The sequence below is a fragment of the Taudactylus pleione genome, unplaced genomic scaffold, assembly GCF_031769625.1.
Source record: "Taudactylus pleione unplaced genomic scaffold, aTauple2 ptg000990l, whole genome shotgun sequence".
Classification (NCBI taxonomy): Eukaryota; Metazoa; Chordata; class Amphibia; order Anura; family Myobatrachidae; genus Taudactylus; species Taudactylus pleione.
The window spans coordinates 86,375-105,759 of NW_028285391.1; the positions used below are offsets into that span (position 1 = coordinate 86,375).

Genomic DNA, 19,385 nt, shown 5'->3' on the forward strand with positions numbered 1-19,385 from the left:
TGCAAGGTTCTCCAGCCCTTCGAACTTGCCACACGTGAAGTCAGTTCAAGGACAATTCCATCTTGCATCTCTTTTTTTTTCTTTGCATTATGTATTGTTTGGGGCCTAGTTTTTCAAACTGCCATCCTGTCTGCCACTGCAGTGTCACTCCTAGATGGGCCACGTGTTTGTGCCGCCCACTCGTGTCGCTTAGCATAGTCATCCAGCTACCTCGGTGCAAACTTTTGGCCTAAAAACAATATTGTGAGGTGTGAGGTGTTCAGAATAGAGGTTAATAATAGCATAGGAGCAGAAAAACCCACAAATTCTGTGATTTTAGCTGTTTTTATGTTTTTTTCCCCCAAAAAAATACAGATCCAAAACACAAAACCCAGAACCCAAAACACCGAAGGGTGGTTTTGGCAAAACCAATCCAGATCCAAAACATGAAGAAAGATCCAGATCCAAAACATGAAAAGTGACCGGTGCACATCCCTAATACATACATAACACAATAATTACATAACATGACATAATACATACGTACCATAATAAGTACATACATACATAACAAATGCATACATACAATTACATACATAACATAATACATACATACAATTACATAATTAAAGTCTCACTACTCAGAGCTGCCTGCAGCTCTCAGTAATAGGCAGAACGCCACCAAGAGTAAGAGGGAGAAGGGTTCAGTGAATAACAAAGTAGTTGTATAATTTGCCGCTGTACAAAGCAGAGAGAGCCACCAACAAATAAGTAACTAAGAGACATCTCAAATTAAATATAACATTTTTATTTTTACTTTTTGTTGGAATGTAACAAAACCGATCAGCAAGTAGCAAAGATGTCACATGTCTATAATCCGAGCCTGCGGCCCCTGGGTCCTCATTTCTACTGGACGGCGAATAGAGAAGAAGTAACCGTCACTCAGCCTCATCTATATTACTATGAATTATACACGCTCTTGTGCGCTCGTCCTTATCAGTACAGATCTGTACATACGAATAGAAATAGGAGTTATGTTTGTGCTTTGACACCTGAGGTTATATATGATGCAGGAAACTGATATGAAGCGTGCACTCCATTTATTCTAACTACTTTGTACAAAATTCATGAAATTATTTATTTATTAACATTTATATAGTGCCAGCACATTCCACTGTGCTTTACAATTGGGAACAGTAATGAAAGAAGACTGGGCAATAACAGACAGACAGAGAGGTAGGAGGGCCCTGCTCACAGGCTTACACTCTATAAGGGAATAGGAGCGTGATAAATGAAGATAAGTGCTACTTATTGCATATTGGTTAATATTGCCCCTTTAATATAATTAATATTGTACACTTAATAAAATTAAACAATCATTTTCCCCCTCATAATCAAAATGTATTTTACCCATTGTCAATACTACAGTATATGTCTTCTTGTTCAATACATAATGATGCCCCTCATTGTAATTGTATTGTTATTCCTCAACTTCTGATTGGCCAGATAGATGCAGCAGTTTTATGGAGGTTTTAGGGTGGTTTGGTCACGATCCCATTAAACGAAACACCATAAAACCACCATAAAACCGTAATAAAACAGAAACCAACATGAAAGGAGCCTGAGAGGATTCTGCAGATCGTCTCTGAATAAGGTGAGACCTAACCTCAATATTAAGTGATGATTTCTAGTGATAAAACATATCTGATACCTGGTCTGACAAATGTTCAGTCTTTCATCCGGAACAGACGCACATGGTGGTCCCCAGGTTTCACTCTACACAGCACGTGATACAGGCGCTGTCGGGTTTCTTTTGACTTTGCACCATAGATAATGGGTTCATCATCGGTGGGACAAGGACGTAGAGATTGGCTGGGAGGATGTGAGCCTGCAGAGGAATGTATCTATGGCCGACTCTATGAGCTATGAAAGAACAAAATGCTGGCATGTAGAAGAGAAAGATGACACAGATATGGGACTCGCATGTATTGAAGGCCTTGAACCGAGCCTCTGAGGACGGGAGTCTTAGAACAGCTCTGATGATGACAATATAGGACACAGCGAAAATGATAATATCTACACCGGTAGCGCAGGCGGCTATAATCAGACCATACACCACGTTGACCAGTATGTCGGCAGTAGCCAGCCTGGCCATGGACATGTGCTCACAGTAGATATGTTCTATCATATTGCTTTGTTGGTACGGTAATCTTTTAAGTAGAAAGACGAGTGGCGTCACCAAACAAATGCTTCTGAAAAGGCCCAGGGCAGTCGCCTTCTTGAGGAACGATCGTAAGCCATGGTCAGCAAAAGAGCCGATTCTCTCCCAAAGTTAAAGTGAATAAAGTACTCTTGGGTGAGGCATCCGTTAAATGAGATCTTTCCGTCTTTGAACCAAAAAATGCAGAGGGTCTTTGGGACAGCAGACGAGCTAAGGAGGATGCCGCTGGCGGCTAGCATCATGATGAGCAGGTACATGGGCTGGTGGAGACTCTCAGTGGTTGCTATGGCCAATAGCAAGATGGCATTTCCCAGCAGAGTTAGGATGTACATGATGAGAAGGGGATGGAGATCAGGAGATGTGACTCCGCCAGGCCAGGAATCCCCGTCAGGAGGAAATGATCAGGGTGGAAACTGGTGACGTTTGACATTTGCGTCATATTCTTGCTGCCTGGTTATAGAGGAAATACACAGTGAGTACTCTCAGCACTATGAGGTAACAGCATTTCCATACACAATACGTTACTAGGTACATGAGTTTCTGCTGTGAGACTGAATGATGAGAAAATACAAAACTTTGCTTCAATTCAGTGGGCGGAATTCAATTCTTTCTAGCCCCTATCGCGCCTGACAGAGCTATTCAATTCTTGCTCCTGTCGGGCACGATGAGCTGCCAGCGCTACAGTTCAGCTCGCAGCCCCCGGGGGATGAGAGCTTAAATGTGCGAAAAGTTACATGTTTGGGCGCCCAAACATCACTTTTCGCGATTGCGCCCAGCACTTTGGTCGGGTTTAGCTGCTTTACGTGGCTAAACCTGACCTCTATGAGCGCAATCAGCACGAAAATCTTGGACAATTGCATAGCGGCCCGCGATCTCCTGTCCCTTTATTGTAGGATAAATATAACAAGTTACTGGACTGTCGGTGTCTCAAAGCCAGAAGGAAATAGCGACCAATATAAATTATTCCTTCTGCGCTACAGGAATGAATCACACACGGGATAAGTTGAAATAAACCAAGTTTTGCTGGAATAAGAAAATTGGCCCCGTAGGACCACAGCAGCACGACTGAATGTTGCTAAGGAGATTCCATCCTATAAGACCACTTGACTTGAGATCACTGAATTGGGATAACCTCAGGCTTACCCCAATTATCGTAATCTTCTATGTAAAATAAGTCTTAAATCCCTTCTTACATCCTCATAACATTTATTTATATGGCGCTAGAATATTCCGCTTACATTGAGAAGACAGTAACTTACACCTACCAGCCTACAGGATTGCGGAGAGTCCAAACTTTGCAGCCCTACACAGACAAAATCATGGAAACTCTTATTGTACTCTAGATGGTTGTCTATGATTTAACCACTTGCCAGGCACGGTGGCATCAGATACGACCACACCAGACTGGGCTTTCCCTGACATGGTCGTATCAGATACGACCAGTCAGAAATGGCCACTAGGCGGCTATGTGAAGTTAATCTTCCCGCAGCCGCCTACATCAGAGGGACCTTCTGGTCCCTCTACACCTGCGGCTCCCCCTCCTTTGTGTCCCGATCACTGCTGGCCACAGTGATCGGGCACCGTCAGCACCCCCCTCCCGGCGAGCTTCCATGGGCTAGCAACTTCCAGCAGCCAGGGCTTGTGTAGCCGAGGCTGCTGCGGTGACCCAATCACTGTGGCCAGCAGTGATCGGACAGCCAGACCCACCCCTTCAGGAAGCAGCAGCGGCGGATCTGGTAGCCGCCGCTCTGCTATGTTCAGGACCACTTCCTCCGGCCTCAGCAGCTCCTCCTCCTCCCTAATTATGCCCGTTTGTATAAGAGCCAGGCCATTATATATATATGTGTGTGTGTGTATATATATATATATATATATATATGCATAGTCATACACATATATATATTATTATCCTTTATTTATATGGCGCCACAAAGGTTCCGCAGCGCCTTACACAGCACATAAATGAGCACACAAGAAAAACAGTTATAGACATAGCTGCAGGACACAAGCTGCAGGACATGAGCAACCAAGTGTTAGGAGTAAATGATACTATACGTAGGGGGAGGAGAAGCACGTGAGGGATGAGGGCCCTGCTCGTGAGATCTTACATTCTAAAGGGGAGGGGCAGACAGACAGGGGTGACACAGAGGGGGTAGATAGTGAGGAAGGAGCATGGAGCAGGGGGTTAGGATATGTGTGTGCTGCGGAATGTGTCTGTATAAGATGACCTGATGTTATGTCAAGATTAAGGGGCCTATTCATCAACACTAAAATAATGTTTTTAAGGACATTTTCCTTAAATAACGTTATTTTGGTATTCATGTAGCCACTTAGCACAGGAGATATCACAGATATCTCCTTGCTAAGTTCCCCTGCGTTAATTTCCACACTCCCCATACATTAGTACATTAGTACAGGGACATTAGTACATTAGTATGGGACTATGGGTACATTAGTACATTAGTATGGGTACATTAGTACATTAGTATGGGGATGTGGAAATGATGGTATTCATCAAATTCCGAAAATTATCAATTTTCGGAATTTGATGCAGTTACTATTCGCCACTGTGAGGTGGTGAATAGCAGAATCGACTTACCTGTATCAGCGTGTGCAGGTCCCCCGACGAGTCCCTCCGGCGCTCTGCTCCGTCCTCAGGCTCCGGTTTAGAAAAAAAAAAAAAAAGTTTTTTTTTTTTCTAATCTGTCATGTGGTCTGTTGGGGAGCACACATGTCCAACCAGCCTCCGGAGCCAGAGGCTGCTCCGCGGACAGGTAAGTCGGGGGGGGGGTGTAAGGTGAGCGGAGGGGGGGTGGGGGGGTTGGGGGGGGTACGCATCTGTAGGCAGTGCTGCGCATGCGCTGGTATTACAGATGTAACAGCGCATGCGCAGCACCGTTTCCAGACGCGATAAGGTAGTGTAGGCAGGAAAAGTAACTATCTCCCAAAAAGCTGTCATCGCAAAAATGACAGGTACCGGAATAGATACTTATGGAGAGGTGGAATGATGAATTCCACCTATAATTAGCTAGAACTCCATGAGAGTTCTAAAGCTAATTATCTCCAGAGAATTTTTAGGTTTAATGAATAGGCCCCTAAGTCCTTCATTCATCTGTCTCTATTACAGAAAATAGATTTTGTTTATGTGTTATTTACATGAGAGATGTACAAAATAAAGTTGTAGCACTTTAATTATTGTGTGTTACATTTTAGCATCTACATACATCCTGATAAAAATGGATATATTATGGGACTGTCCTGCCAACCTAATACAGTAGTGACTACTTTAATCCCAGCTGCTGGATGCTATGCCATGCTCCAATGAGTGGGTGCATCTCACATGCTAGACCCACCCACAAATATATATATACATGCGTGTGTGTGTGTGTATATATATATATATATATATATAAAATTATATATACACACACACATATATATAAATGTATGTGTGTGTATAAATATATATATATATATATAAATCGATAGATATCGCAGAGCCTCTGATTTGGAATAGCAACCGACCATCGATGGTTTGTAAACCATCGGTCTGACTGAAAACAAGTGGTTTGCCATTGCTGGTGGCCATCAATGTTACACCATCGATGACAACCCTAAATCGATGTTTCTGAAACATCGGCAGTTGTGGTCTACACAGAGGGCCTGATTCAGAGCCAGACGCTCTGACCAGAGTGCTCGCTCTGAATCAGGGTCCTCCTACCTAAAAATGGAGCGGCCTCTTGGATGCTCGCTTAGCTGTGGGTTACCACCCACAGCTTATGCGAGCGTCCATGATGATGGTCGCAATGGTCAAGACCATCGGGCTTGCAACGAGACCCTGCGGTAGGGTCTCGCTGCCGCAAGCCATGGAGTGATTTTGGATCTATCAGAGCCAAAATCACTCCCACTGACATCACTAGTGATGTCAGTGGGGCCAGACACAGATGGTAGGCGTTCCAATGACACACCCCCGGCACGCCCACCAAAGGGGGCGTGCTGTCACTCACCATCGACAGCACGCCCCCTTTGGTGCGAGACCCCGAGCGACGGATTCCCAGTCGCTCACCTGGTCTCGCGCATGCGCACGACGGAGCTCCCTCCATCGTGCGCATGCGCACTTAGGCACCATCGACCCGCTTGCGAGCGTACAGCGCTCGCGAGCGGGTTAGAATCAGGCCCAGATTTCCTCGACCAATCGCTAAACAATTGATGGCTTCTAACGATGGTTGAACTATCGATGGTACAGCTGTCAATGGCCATCACTGCAGTATAACATTCAAATTGCTATTTTTATGGTATACTGTCTTTTAAAAAAATATATTTTTTAATATAAAATAGTGATGGATAAGTTTAAAATGATGTTCTTGACCTAATTCAATCATAAAAGAAATCGACAATTTTGGAGCGGTTTTTGGAAAAAGAATTCATCAGTTAAGTGGTTAATATGTTATGAACGAGGGTGGAACTTTGCTTGATGAAGTGGGAGAAGTACGACCAGAAGAGCAGCCTAAGCAATATGAGACATCAGCAGAATGTGGCGACTTCCTGAGTGACCGGCCCGTGATCCCAGCCAGCTGTGTATTCAGGATTCAGTCTTCAGCAACCCTGGGGTCGATTCAGACCCGGACGCTAAGTTACGCTCTCTCGCAGCAAAAAGGGGCCGGGTATGCAAATTCTGCAATCGCACTGTGCGGTGTAAGTACGCCCTCTATGCCTTAGAGAGCGACGGCAGAGAGACAGCACACCCGTCTAAAGACGCCCACTTTTCTTCTTAGCACACATCATCTCCAGGAAGTGTCTGATTAATCGGTAACATCGAGAGCCATCGGAGCAGCACACAGCGCTTGAGGGAGACCCTACCCCACTGCAAGCACTGCGATCACTGCAGGCTGAAATACAAGCAAGTGACGTGTACAATGACGCTTCTATGATAATTATGCACACGCATTTTGACGCCCAGACACGCCTGCGTTTGCAGCACTACTCCCCCGTTCACAAGCACCTTCCCCTGTTACCAGCCACAAACGGCGCTGTCACTCAAAATAGCATCCAGTCTGTGTACTATGGCCCTGATTCAGAGCCGGACGCAAGTGGCTGCTCGTTCTCTCCGAGCGATGTTTGCCCAACTGCGCATGCGTACGGATCGTAATACGCATGCGCGAACCAGTCAGTGCGGCCGAAATTCATGTGCTCGCAAAATAGCGAATGCCTGATAATTTGAGTGACAGAATGAGGCGTATGTGGGTGGTAACAGGGGAAGGTACTTGAAAACGGGGAGTGGAGATCAGAACGCAGGCGTGCTTAAAGGTCAAAACGGGCGTTTTATGGGTGTGCATATTTAAAACAGCAGCGTCATTGACCACGTCACTGGGTTATTTTATAGCCAGAACTGCTCGCAAAATTGTGGTAGCAAAAACCAACCACAAGAATAGAGAGCAGTTCATACCCTGTTCGATGTACTCGAGTAATCTAATAAATAGCGGACATGACGTAGGATGCGAGCGGCCATGGAGCGTAGTTTCCCAAAAAACGACCGCAAGTTTTGTTCGCTCGTTCAGACCTAGAGGCGTGAACAGACCGCAAACAGCGAACGGTTCATTTGAATAGCCACCCCTATTTTCTTGACGAGCGAGCGCAAATAGCGTCCGGCTCTGAATCAGGCCCTATGAGCGCACGATTCCCGGACACAATAAATGGTTCACTCGTGTCTTTTATGCATACGCAAACGGGCGTCCGGGTCTGAAACAGGCCCTCGGTCTTCAGCGAACCCTGTTCAACTGCTTGTAGTCAAATAAATAAGTCATCCAGCCTCACTAGGAAGACCATGAATCCAGATCTCGTGTATTCCGGCATTATCATTATGTTCTGCTAAGCTGATAGATATACTGTATACTGTATCGACTATTTCTTTGAAAGGCCGATATATCTATAGTACATTGGTTAGTGTGTATACCCGATATACATGTGAACTACGTCACTCAGACATATCCTATCTGCTGTGCAGCACAGCACATGGCCGATATACAGTATCTGAAAGATATATCAGTGATCTGCTGGTGTGTACGGGGGCGACCCGCTGATTGCCCGAACACATGCTGCAGGGGCCCAGGGGTGATTGACAGCTCAACTGGGTGGGAAAATTTAAATGCCCATCCAGTTGAGCTGCTAAGCCGGCACATCAGGCAGACGTTTGGTATGCGTGTATGCACTTACTAATCAGCAGATCGGCCAAGTGTGCACCCAGCATAACAGACAAAGGCCCTCATTCAGAGCCGCACGTTAACAACAGTACGCTCGTTGCGTTCCGATGTTGACTAACCGCGCATGCGTCGGTGTTACACTGCGCATGTGCGTACGGCAGATTGCGGTTTTTTTTTCTCTCGTTCCTAAAATAGCGTACAGGAAGTGACATGTCAAATGTGATTGACAGAACAGGGCGTTTTTGGGTGTTGACGGGGGTGGAGATGAAAAAACGCAGGCGTGGCGAGGCGTTTTTTGGGCGTACATACATTAGCAGATGCGAACGTCAAATGTGTTCGGACCGTCTCATACGTCACTGGAACATCCGCTTTCCCTTCAAAATGCTCGCACAGCTTAGGGTCAGGATTACTCGACCACATTGGCGATGGCCTTCTCCTCCGTCCCGGGACTCAACGATGGTGCTGCGATTAATCGTGGCTGGTCAGTAAAGTAATTAGTGTTGGATTGAAATCCGGCTTGGTATGTGTTTGGAAAGCAGTTTATTGGGATAGCACAAAAGCGTACGCAGGTGGAAATCAGAGCTGCTAATGTCATGATTACACAATCAATTAGCGTACATTTTGGGTGTTTTATTTTGGCCACAATTTGTTGGTTATGGCCTATTGTAACAATAATGTCATCATGTTTTAATTAGCTCCCCTTTTTTTTGGTTTACTGTGGAATTTGCATCGCTATGTGATTTTTTAAGCGTTCCTTAAAGAGGCCTTTTTTTTTTTTTTTTAAGAGGGTCAGTTTTTGCCTTTAGGGCCAGGATTAAATGTAAACCATTTGTACAATAATGTCACAATACAATGTCAGTTTTTTGTTTTAAATTTATTGTTTAAACACAAACAAATTGGCCTAATATTTTTTTGCCTTTTTTTTGTGGCAAAGATATTTGTTAAAAAAAAAAAAGCCATAAATGGTAACATAAACGTAAATACAAAATTTAAAAAAAATTCACAAGAAAGGAGAGGGAAGTTTTGACCAGAAAGGAATATGAGCCAAGCACAGAAGGAGTGTGGGAAAAGTCGCCATTGCTGTCACCGTTTTCTCGCCCGTTTGGCTGGGTGAGGGTGGGCGCCAGACCGGGTCCGGGATGCCATCGGGCTGGCCTGTCCAGAGGCAGATGTTGTGGCCTCTGGACTAGGCACAGGGCTAGGCACATTTGGAGGATTGGCTGATGTTGTGCCAGAGGTGGAGGATCCGGATGTTCCGGCAGGAAGGGAGGTCGGCTCCACCATGTGCTGGCGAATGAGCTGCTCCAGGGCATCGGCGATGCGGATGTTGGCCCTGGTATTTTCCGCCAGGGCCTGAGCAATGGTCACGTTGGCCGCAGCATTTTGCTCCAGGGCCTCAGCCACCCGTATCAGACTGGCGTCCATCCTCTGCAGAATCTCCGTATGGAAATCAGATTTAAAATTGAGTTCTGTGAGGAGGCCCACTGCCTGCGAGGGGGCACGCCCTGGACTGGCTTCTGCAGGGTCCTCAGCCGGATGTACTGGTTCCTCCCCTGCAGAGCCAGCAGAAATTCTGCGGCCAAGGCTCCCCTCTGGAGCAGACTCATCCGCCTCTGTCTCTGTTAGGAAAAATGCGCAAAGACTCACATTAGAATCTACATATTGGCACAATAGCATTTCAGAGTTGGTGACATCACAAGACTTACCTTGGCCAACATGAGGAGCCGCAAAGTCTGGCATGTCCGTATCCATGTTGGACACGCCAAACACCTCCACAGCCTGCACACACCCCTGTGCCAGCTCTTCTAAGTCTGTCAACTCCAATGACACAGGGGTGGGACCCCCACCTGTCCCCCTTGCATGCCTAGCCCTGTCGGCAAGTTTTTGCTTGAGACGATATTTGAAGTCTGCCCATCTGTGGAATGAAATTGGAACCATTATCCTTTTTTTTACAATGGGGTTTGTTTATAGGATGGGAAAGTGTTTACTTACCGCCGTTTGACATCCCGGGCTAGACGGACATAATCACCCACCCTATTGACAGCAACGGCGACCTCCTCCCACATTCTCCACTTCTGGCTTTGGCTCATATTCCTGGCTGCCTGGGGCAGGATGTCAACGCACTTCTGGATCAAAACCTCCATCTCCTTGCTTGTGAAATGTGGCTGCCTTTTTTTTTTGGCAGCTTTGGCGGGTTGACTGGGGCCAGCAGTCTCTTCCATGTCATCCTCCTCACCTATTTGGGTAAATATGCAGATTTAGCCACTTCACAACTTGCACAATATTATGTTTTAAAAGAATCATTGAGACAAAATGCATGAAGGCCTTACCGCCGGATTTTTGGCCATTGTTTCCCTGGTCTGAAGCCATGTCTCTGCTTCCAGAATGAAATCAACCAGAAATTAAATGTGATTTCGTGACGTATGTATACATGCGTCCTTAGTTTGCGGCCGCATCATTGATTGTGCGTCCCTATGATTCATCCTTAATTTCTGCGGGAAAATAAACACTATTTATGGCTTGGTGTGTGTGGAGTCGAGGTTGCGTTGTTGGATTGTTGGCGGTTAAGTTGGTTGGATTTGGTTGTTTGCGGTTGGAGGATTTGGCGGAGTTTGTTTTTTTTTTTTTTGCTACAGTTGTTTTGGTTTTCCGTTCGCATTTTTTTTGTTTCTTTTTTGGGATCGTTTCCTGATTTGGTAAGTTTTGTGCAGTCTAATTTGTGGCCAATTGGTGTCTACTTCTGGTTTTTGGTTTTATATATTTTTTTTTACACTAATTTCATCTATTTTAGTTTGTTTTGGCTTTCGGACCCAAAGACCTTTTTGTTGGAAATCTTATATATTCGAGTTTGGTAAGTCCATTATTTTTCTTGCATTTGCGAACTAATTAACGCATTTTTGACTGTTGGTGTAGTGACTTGCATTTGCGAACTAATTAACGCATTTTTGACTGTTGGTGTAGTGACTTGCATTTGTGAACTAATTAACGCATTTTTGACTGTTGGTGTAGTGACTTGCATTTGCGAACTAATTAACGCATTTTTCGAGGCTTATTCATCATGTAAACCAGTTTTGCTTTTCCCTTTTCCATTTTTGGGATCCATTTGACCCCTATTTGACGTACGGTGTGCAATGTCGTTTTCATCGATGGCCAAATGTGTGTTTCGCCTATTTTATGTGTTGGCTTGCACCAATTTGACAAACATAAAATCACCCTCTAAATTTTTGATGTCTCATTTTTGGCTTTTTTACAGTTTATACGTATCATGACAATACCCCGGCATGTAAGCAGCTATGGATGGTATCATAAAGCTAAGTTGTTTTATGTTACTTTTGGGGTGGCTCAAAAGCCTTACATTGTAAACTTTGAATTTCAGGTAGATCTGGGGCGAATTGTTCTGGCCCTGCTCCCGGAAGACGACCAACCTCAAACTCGTCCCAGGCGTAGGCATCGGAGGCATGCAAGGCCCCAGATATTTCGAACACGTGTCACCCTTTTTGGAATGCCCGATGATGAGGTTTTAAGACGCTACCGTCTACCTCCCAAAATCATCATAGACACTCTCTCATTAATAGAAAGTGATCTTGAGCGGCAAATTGACAGTCCAACAGCAATACCACCACTGACGCAATTTATGGTGGTGTTACATTTCTGCGCCTCAGGATCGTTTCAAACAACGGTGGGAATAGTGGCGGGCATCTCCCAATCCTCCTTTTCCCGGATCCTGAGGGCAGTGATGGAGGCACTTTTCAAGCACCTCCATCATTTTATTAAAATGCCTTTGGATATGGGTGCCCTTAGTGTGGCCAAGGCCAATTTTTACCAAATAGCTGGCTTCCCACACATCATAGGGGTTGTGGATGGTACTCACATACCACTTCAGCCTCCAGCACGGCTGGAGGCAATATTTAGAAACAGGAAACACTATCACTCCCTGAATGTAATGGTGGTATGTGATGCCTCCCTCCAGATCCTGTCCCTGAATGCTAAATTACCAGGAAGTGCTCATGACTCCTTCGTCATCCGGCAATCAGGGATATGGCAGAAATTAACCAACCTACAAGCTGGTGCTGCATGGCTTCTGGGTAAGTGGAGACCTTTAGTACATAACAATGTTAAGCTTGATACACAGTGTTCCTGATGTTGTCTATTTTTTTTCACAGGAGACAGTGGATACCCTTGCATGTCCTGGCTGCTCACTCCTTATTTGGCTCCCACACCAGGGCCACAAAGTGCGTATAATTCCGCACTTACAGCCACCAGGCAAGTGGTGGAGCGCTGTATCGGCCTTTTAAAAGGCCGATTCAGATGCCTCCACCGCTTTGGTGGCGAGCTCATGTATGTGCCGGATATGGTGTCTAAAATTGTGGTCCTGTGTGGGATATTTCACAACATTGCCATAAGGAGTGGTGTCCCAATGCAGCCAGAGGATGCCTTACCTGAGGATGGCCCCCCCGAGGTTGGTCGGAGGTCAGTATGTGGGGGGGCCATACGCGATGATGTGGTGGCCAGATTTTTTAGGTAAGTTGTAACAAAACTACAGTGTTTATACCTAATGTGTTTGTGTTTGTTTGCGAACATCTAATTTTGTGTTTTTTTTCTCACCATCTTCTGTTTGTTCATATAATCTTTGGCACTCCAACGCTCACTACTTCCTGCTACCCTTACCAAACCTGGATCTGGTCCTTTTGGCCATATATTCTGGAACCCATATTGCAACGCCATGTTTGTGGAATCATGTTGCCATGGTCCTTCGTCAACCAGTTCTTGATTTTTAGTTTTTATTTAATTATTTCTTGGTATGTGTTGTATTTGAATTCATCACTGTGTTCTTTTTTTGGGAGTGACCACTTTGTTTTCTCTGTTATGTTGTGAATAAATGTTTGGAGAGTGAAATGGTCTTCCTTTTTTGGGACGTTAACAGCAAGTGTAACCAGGTTAACACAAGTTACATTTGACTAAGGGGTAAACCAGTACTGACGCCAGTTGAGCTAAACTGAAATATGTTTTCAGCTTCCAAACCCACACCAAAAGGAAGCCTGGCCCGACCTTGGGATTTGTAAGATTGGCCTAAGCAGCTTGCGCACCAAGTAGGAACCTGTAAAATGTAGAAATATGTAATTGACACTACACCCAAAAAGGGAAATGACATTGTTACTGTTATGTGTTTCTTGTGTCTGTTTCACATACAAAGACAAAACACAATCTAACTTTTAAAAAAGGGAAATCCTTGCAGGAACAGTCTACTTATGTCAGGCTAAACTATCTTGGTTTTGGATGTAAAAAATGAGCCAGAACGTATATTTGTCTGAATAAATTTATTTGGAAACGTTAACAAAAATAAAAAAACTACTGGGGAAGGAGGCCAGACAGCCGGTCGAGGGCCACAAGAATGCCAATTACATGTTGGCGCATCTGGCCAACACAATCCGCCACCTCTTGCCGACGCCTCTGTTCCTCTGTGGGTGAGAAAAGTGTGTGGGTTAATACAACAATAGGGAATCCACATTAAAAAAACAAAAACACAACGAAATCACTCCTAAACCTAAAAAAAAAAAAAAAAAGGGGGTGCTGCCAAAAATACAAGGCCTATGTACAAATTCCCACAGGTGTGATATGTGTATGTTGAAATCAGCAGGAAGAGGTAAAGGCAAACTGCAAAATCACCAAAAGTCAAGCCACAAAAACACGAAGAAAGGCACGACACATGAGTACATACAAACAGTTTGTGCTTTCAAAAAAAAAAAACATACCGGGAGCCAAAACGGGAGCTCCGGAAATACCTCCATGATCCTCCTCGGAGGATCCGTCATTCCCCAAAGAATGGGGAGGAGTTATGATGGACTCCGGGGAGGGGGTAATTGGAAGAGGGGTGGGTGGAGGAGAGGGGGAAGTGGGACGGAGGGGAAGGAGGCCCGACATTTCCGGGAGAGGGTCTGGGAAGGATGGGGAGGAGTGGGGAATAGGGGAAAGATTTGGGGTGGAGTGTTGGCTGGGGGTTGGGGATAGTGGCCGGGAACGCCGTCTGGACGGACGGTGACGGCGGAGTCTTGGCTGTCCCCCTAAAATATGTCAACGAAATTGCGGTTAGTTTATGGACAAATCCGGGGACCAAAACTAAAAAAAACAAAAAACCCAAAAAATAAGCCAAATAGGAGTAGAATGAATAAATCAGAAAGACAGGGAAAACATGCACACGCAGATATGAGTACAAATAAGAAATAGGACAGACAGGAAAACATGCACACGCAGATATGAGTACAAATAAGAAATAGGACAGACAGGAAAACATGCACACGCAGATATGAGTACAAATAAGAAATAGGACAGACAGGAAAACATGCACACGCAGATATGAGTACAAATAAGAAATAGGACAGACAGGAAAACATGCACACGCAGTTTGCCCCACAAACACAAACATTAAAACCACAATACATAACACTTACTTTCCAGGATCTGCATGCGAAAGCATGCCAGCAAGCGGGGCGTTCGCCGTTGCAGGTCGGACCACCTGCGCTCCAGCTGCCCGATGTTGCGGCGTGAGCTGAAGGACCGCAGGCGGGACCGTGCCTCCGCATACACGGAGCGCTTCTGCCGGTTGGTCATGGGTTGAGGTTGGCTGGTGATCCGGCGATCCATGACCTCCGTAAGCACCAGCAGCTCGCGCCTGGTGAATGCGGAGGCTCTCATGATGGCAATGGTGTTTTTCTTAAAAATAATTTTTGATAAAGTGTGTAAAAATTTACTGATTGGCTAATGTATTTTGGAAATTAACAGGAGCAATTTTATTGGTTAGTGTATGAGTCATGTGTTCGACAGGGCCAGAAATCTCTGGAGAGTTATGATAGGCTTGATGCAGTGACATGCGTTTGCAAATTTAAATAAAGAAATGAACCCCGGAAAATATGCGAGGATCCACAGCAATAGAACAATTGTTTAATTGCGGTTCACATGTTTTTTGAACAATAAAAGCGAATGTTTCATCCGTACGTATTCTGCGGGTAAACACAAACACGGACAAGAGTAAAGTTTCTTGCATTGTGTTGAAAAAAAACAAACAATTAAGCTAATTGATACATTGATTGGCATGATATGATTGATGGAGGTAGGCAGAATAAAGGAGCAGGTAATCGACATCTGACAAGGCCACTTCCTGTTTATACTTGTGCGTGCGTTCCTTTCAAGCCATTTTGGGGATGTACGCTCGCTATTTCGTACGCTCGTTAGTTAGAGGAGGGGTCGTCAGAGTTTAGGGAGGAATTTTAGATGCGAACGAAAATACGAGCGAGCCATTGATTTTAAATATTTTTGTACGTACGCCTAACGTACGTGCGCCCGCTTGCGAGTGGGTCTGAATGAGGGCCAAAGGGTTTATGGACTGACCTTGGCTCCAACTGCTGGGTCTCATACCTATAAGGAGCCATTCTTCCCAGGCTGGATGGGTGCCATGGTGTGGGGTACCATGGGGTGGGGGCGATGTTTTGTATAACTTTCTAACACGCTGGGCATCACAGCAGGGACATGAGTGAGTTTTTTCCTCAAACAACTACAAACAATATACTAAGAATTGTGTTTTCCAATGGTGTACGGTATGGAATCATGTGTAATGGTGTACGGTATGGAATCATGTGTAATAGTATACAGTATGGAATCATGTGTAATGGTGTACAGTATGGAATCATGTGTAATGGTGTACAGTATGGAATCATGTGTAATGGTGTACGGTATGGAATCATGTGTAATAGTATACGGTATGGAATCATGTGTAATAGTATACAGTACTATGGATTCATGTGTAATAGTGTACGGTATGGATTCATGTGTAATAGTGTACGGTATGGAATCATGTGTAATAGTGTACAGTATGGAATCATGTGTAATAGTGTACGGTATGGAATCATGTGTAATGGTGTACGGTATGGAATCATGTGTAATGGTGTACGGTATGGAATCATGTGTAATAGTGTACGGTATGGAATCATGTGTAATAGTATACGGTATAGAATCATGTGTAATAGTGTACAGTATGGAATCATGTGTAATGGTGTACGGTATGGAATCATGTGTAATAGTGTACGGTATGGAATCATGTGTAATGGTGTACGGTATGGAATCATGTGTAATGGTGTACGGTATGGAATCATGTGTAATGGTGTACGGTATGGAATCATGTGTAATGGTATACAGTATAGAATCATGTGTAATAGTGTACGGTATGGAATCATGTGTAATAGTATACGGTATGGAATCATGTGTAATAGTATACGGTATGGAATCATGTGTAATGGTGTACGGTATGGAATCATGTGTAATGGTGTACGGTATGGAATCATGTGTAATAGTATACAGTATGGAATCATGTGTAATAGTATACGGTATGGAATCATGTGTAATAGTGTACGGTATGGAATCATGTGTAATAGTATACGGTATGGAATCATGTGTAATAGTGTACGGTATGGAATCATGTGTAATAGTATACGGTATGGAATCATGTGTAATGGTGTACGGTATGGAATCATGTGTAATAGTATACGGTATGGAATCATGTGTAATAGTGTGTGAGCTGCGTGTTTCTGTGTGATCTGTGCAGTACTTCTGTGTTCTATACAATAATGAAAAGGTTAAAAATATATATATATTAAAACAGTGGTGTGGGGTCCCCCTTCCCAAAAGCACAACCTGCCCTGGACCTCTGGGACAGGAAAATCGGGGGGGAAACCGACATGGGCTTCCCCCTATTTTCCTCGAACCAGCAAGGACTGTAATGGCACAGCAGGGAGACACACAGCGCCAAACCATTCTCCAGCCCCAAACTGGTCAGCCCAGGGCTGGAAATTCTCGGAAAGGGGGGCCCCCCCCAAAAATGGGGTCCTGCCTCCCGAAGATGGAGGGTGCAGGGGTAATGGGTTAGATATAGAACTAATATTATTCTTCAACAATATTCCCTACGGCACTTGTAGAACAATAAAGCACTTACCCAATCCCATGGACACAGAAGCACTGTATATACATTACTGTATATACACCGCTTACCCCCGAGTCTGACTGCTGGTTGAGTGTATATACATTTCTGTATATACACCGCTTACGCTTTGACATTGTTCCAGCCTGCATCTTGCAAAGTTGGCCTGCTACAAGTCCAGATCTGCATACTAACTGATTTTGTGCATATCCACCTGTGATTACTTCCAGCAGCAGCAGTCTCCAGCACATTCCTGCATCAGCTATTAACCCCTACCTTGCTTGCTGCCTTACTCCAGGTAAATTATTTTCTGTGGATCCCTGCCCATTGCATGAGCCCCATCTGCGAGCTCTAAGGGTCTCATGCAAATAGTGCAAGTACATTCCTAACAGGTAGCCAACCTCGGTCCTCGAGAGGTACTAACAGTTCACGTTTTCCAGACCACCAAGTTGGTGCACAAGTGTATTCATTACTCACCAACACATTTGGAAAGATCCACAAGTGGAGTTAATTATTTATTACACTTGTGATTCTGTGAGGAGACCTGGAAAACATGCACTGTTGGTAGATCTCGAGGACCAGGGTTGGCTACCCCTGCCTTAAATCATAGATCTTATACTTGTCCACATATATTTGCTGGTTAAGTGGCACTTTGAGGCCACTAACTAACTATAGGCCTGATTCAGAGCCGGACGCTATTTGCGCTCGCTCGTTCAGAAAAAAGGGGTGGCTATTCAAATGAACCGTTCGCTCTTTGCGGTCTGTTCACGCCTCTAGGTCTGATCGAGCGTACAAAACATGAGGTTGTTTTTTTTAAAACTACGCCCCCTGGCCACTCACATCCTCACATCCTACGTCATGTCTGCTATTGGTTGGTTTTTACTATCACAATCTTGCGAGCAGTTCTGACTATAAAATAACCCAGTGACGTGGTCAATGACGCTGCTGTATTAATTATGCACACCCATAAAACGCCCGTTTTGACCTTTAAGCACACCTGCGTTCGGATCTCCACTCCCCGTTTTCAAGCACCTTCCCCTGTTACCACCCACATACGCCTCCTCCTGTCACTCAAAATAGCAGGCATTCGCTATTTAGCGAACAAACGATTTTCGGCCGCACTGACTGGTTCGCGCATGCGTATTACGATCCGTACGCATGCGCAGTTGTGCAAACATCGCTCAGAACGAACGAGCGGCCGCTTACGAGCTGCTCTGAATCAGGCCCCATGTTCTTTTTAATGTCTCTGTACAGGTTGGGAAATGCTTTTTCATGTGGAAAGCACTACTAGAAGTCTTTCTGGTCCCCTTCTGGGATGAGAAAATCCACTCCCAGCAGCAGCAGGCATGGCCCTCAAGGATTCTTCTGGGGCAAGGACTGATGGGAATGTGTCAAATATTTTTTGTAAATGCCTCCTCCCCTTCTCCCTTGTAAATTTTCTTTAGAATTCAAAAAATTTTATTAAATTTACTACCAATCAACCCTTCCTGTTCCTGACTTCAGCTACATACATACTCCAACTCCCTCAGGCCTCTCTTTAATAATAAAAACATTTGTTTCCTGATGTGCCATGTTGGAAGTTGAACTGCCACGTGTTTGTGCCACCCACTGCTGCTGCTTAGCTTAGTCAGCCAGCAAGCTTGGTGCAAAGTTTGGCCCTTAACTGGATGAAAACAGTATAGTGAGCTGTGAGGTGGTCAAAATTGACTGGAAATGAGTGCAAATAAATGTTATTGAGGTTAATAATACTGTAGGAACAAAACAGGCCCATTTTATGTGATTTTAGCTGTTTTTATGATTTTTTAAGAAAAAAAAAATTATAAATTTGAAACAGGAAAACATTTGCTATCGTCGCTAATAATAATATACTGTAAATCTATGTGTATGCAGCAAATAACACCAAGGGGAGTTTGTCATCAGCTTTCAATTAAAGCTATAAAAGGTCTAGTTGGGTGTGGCTCAGAGCCAGCCCCTGTATAGATGGGAACGGTATGAACGACCGTCGGACCTATGTCCG

The 19,385-nt window shown here is 44.6% G+C and overlaps 1 pseudogene across 1 annotated transcript; it reads right to left on the reverse strand.

Annotated features, from left to right (window-relative positions):
• Positions 1-771: 771 nt before the first annotated feature.
• LOC148454469 (olfactory receptor 52D1-like) lies at positions 772-17,567 on the reverse strand (annotated as a pseudogene). The gene is made up of 2 exons (XR_015874811.1): positions 17,384-17,567; positions 772-2,650 (listed from the first exon to the last, which is right to left on the reverse strand). The product of XR_015874811.1 is annotated as an olfactory receptor 52D1-like (transcript).
• Positions 17,568-19,385: the final 1,818 nt, after the last annotated feature.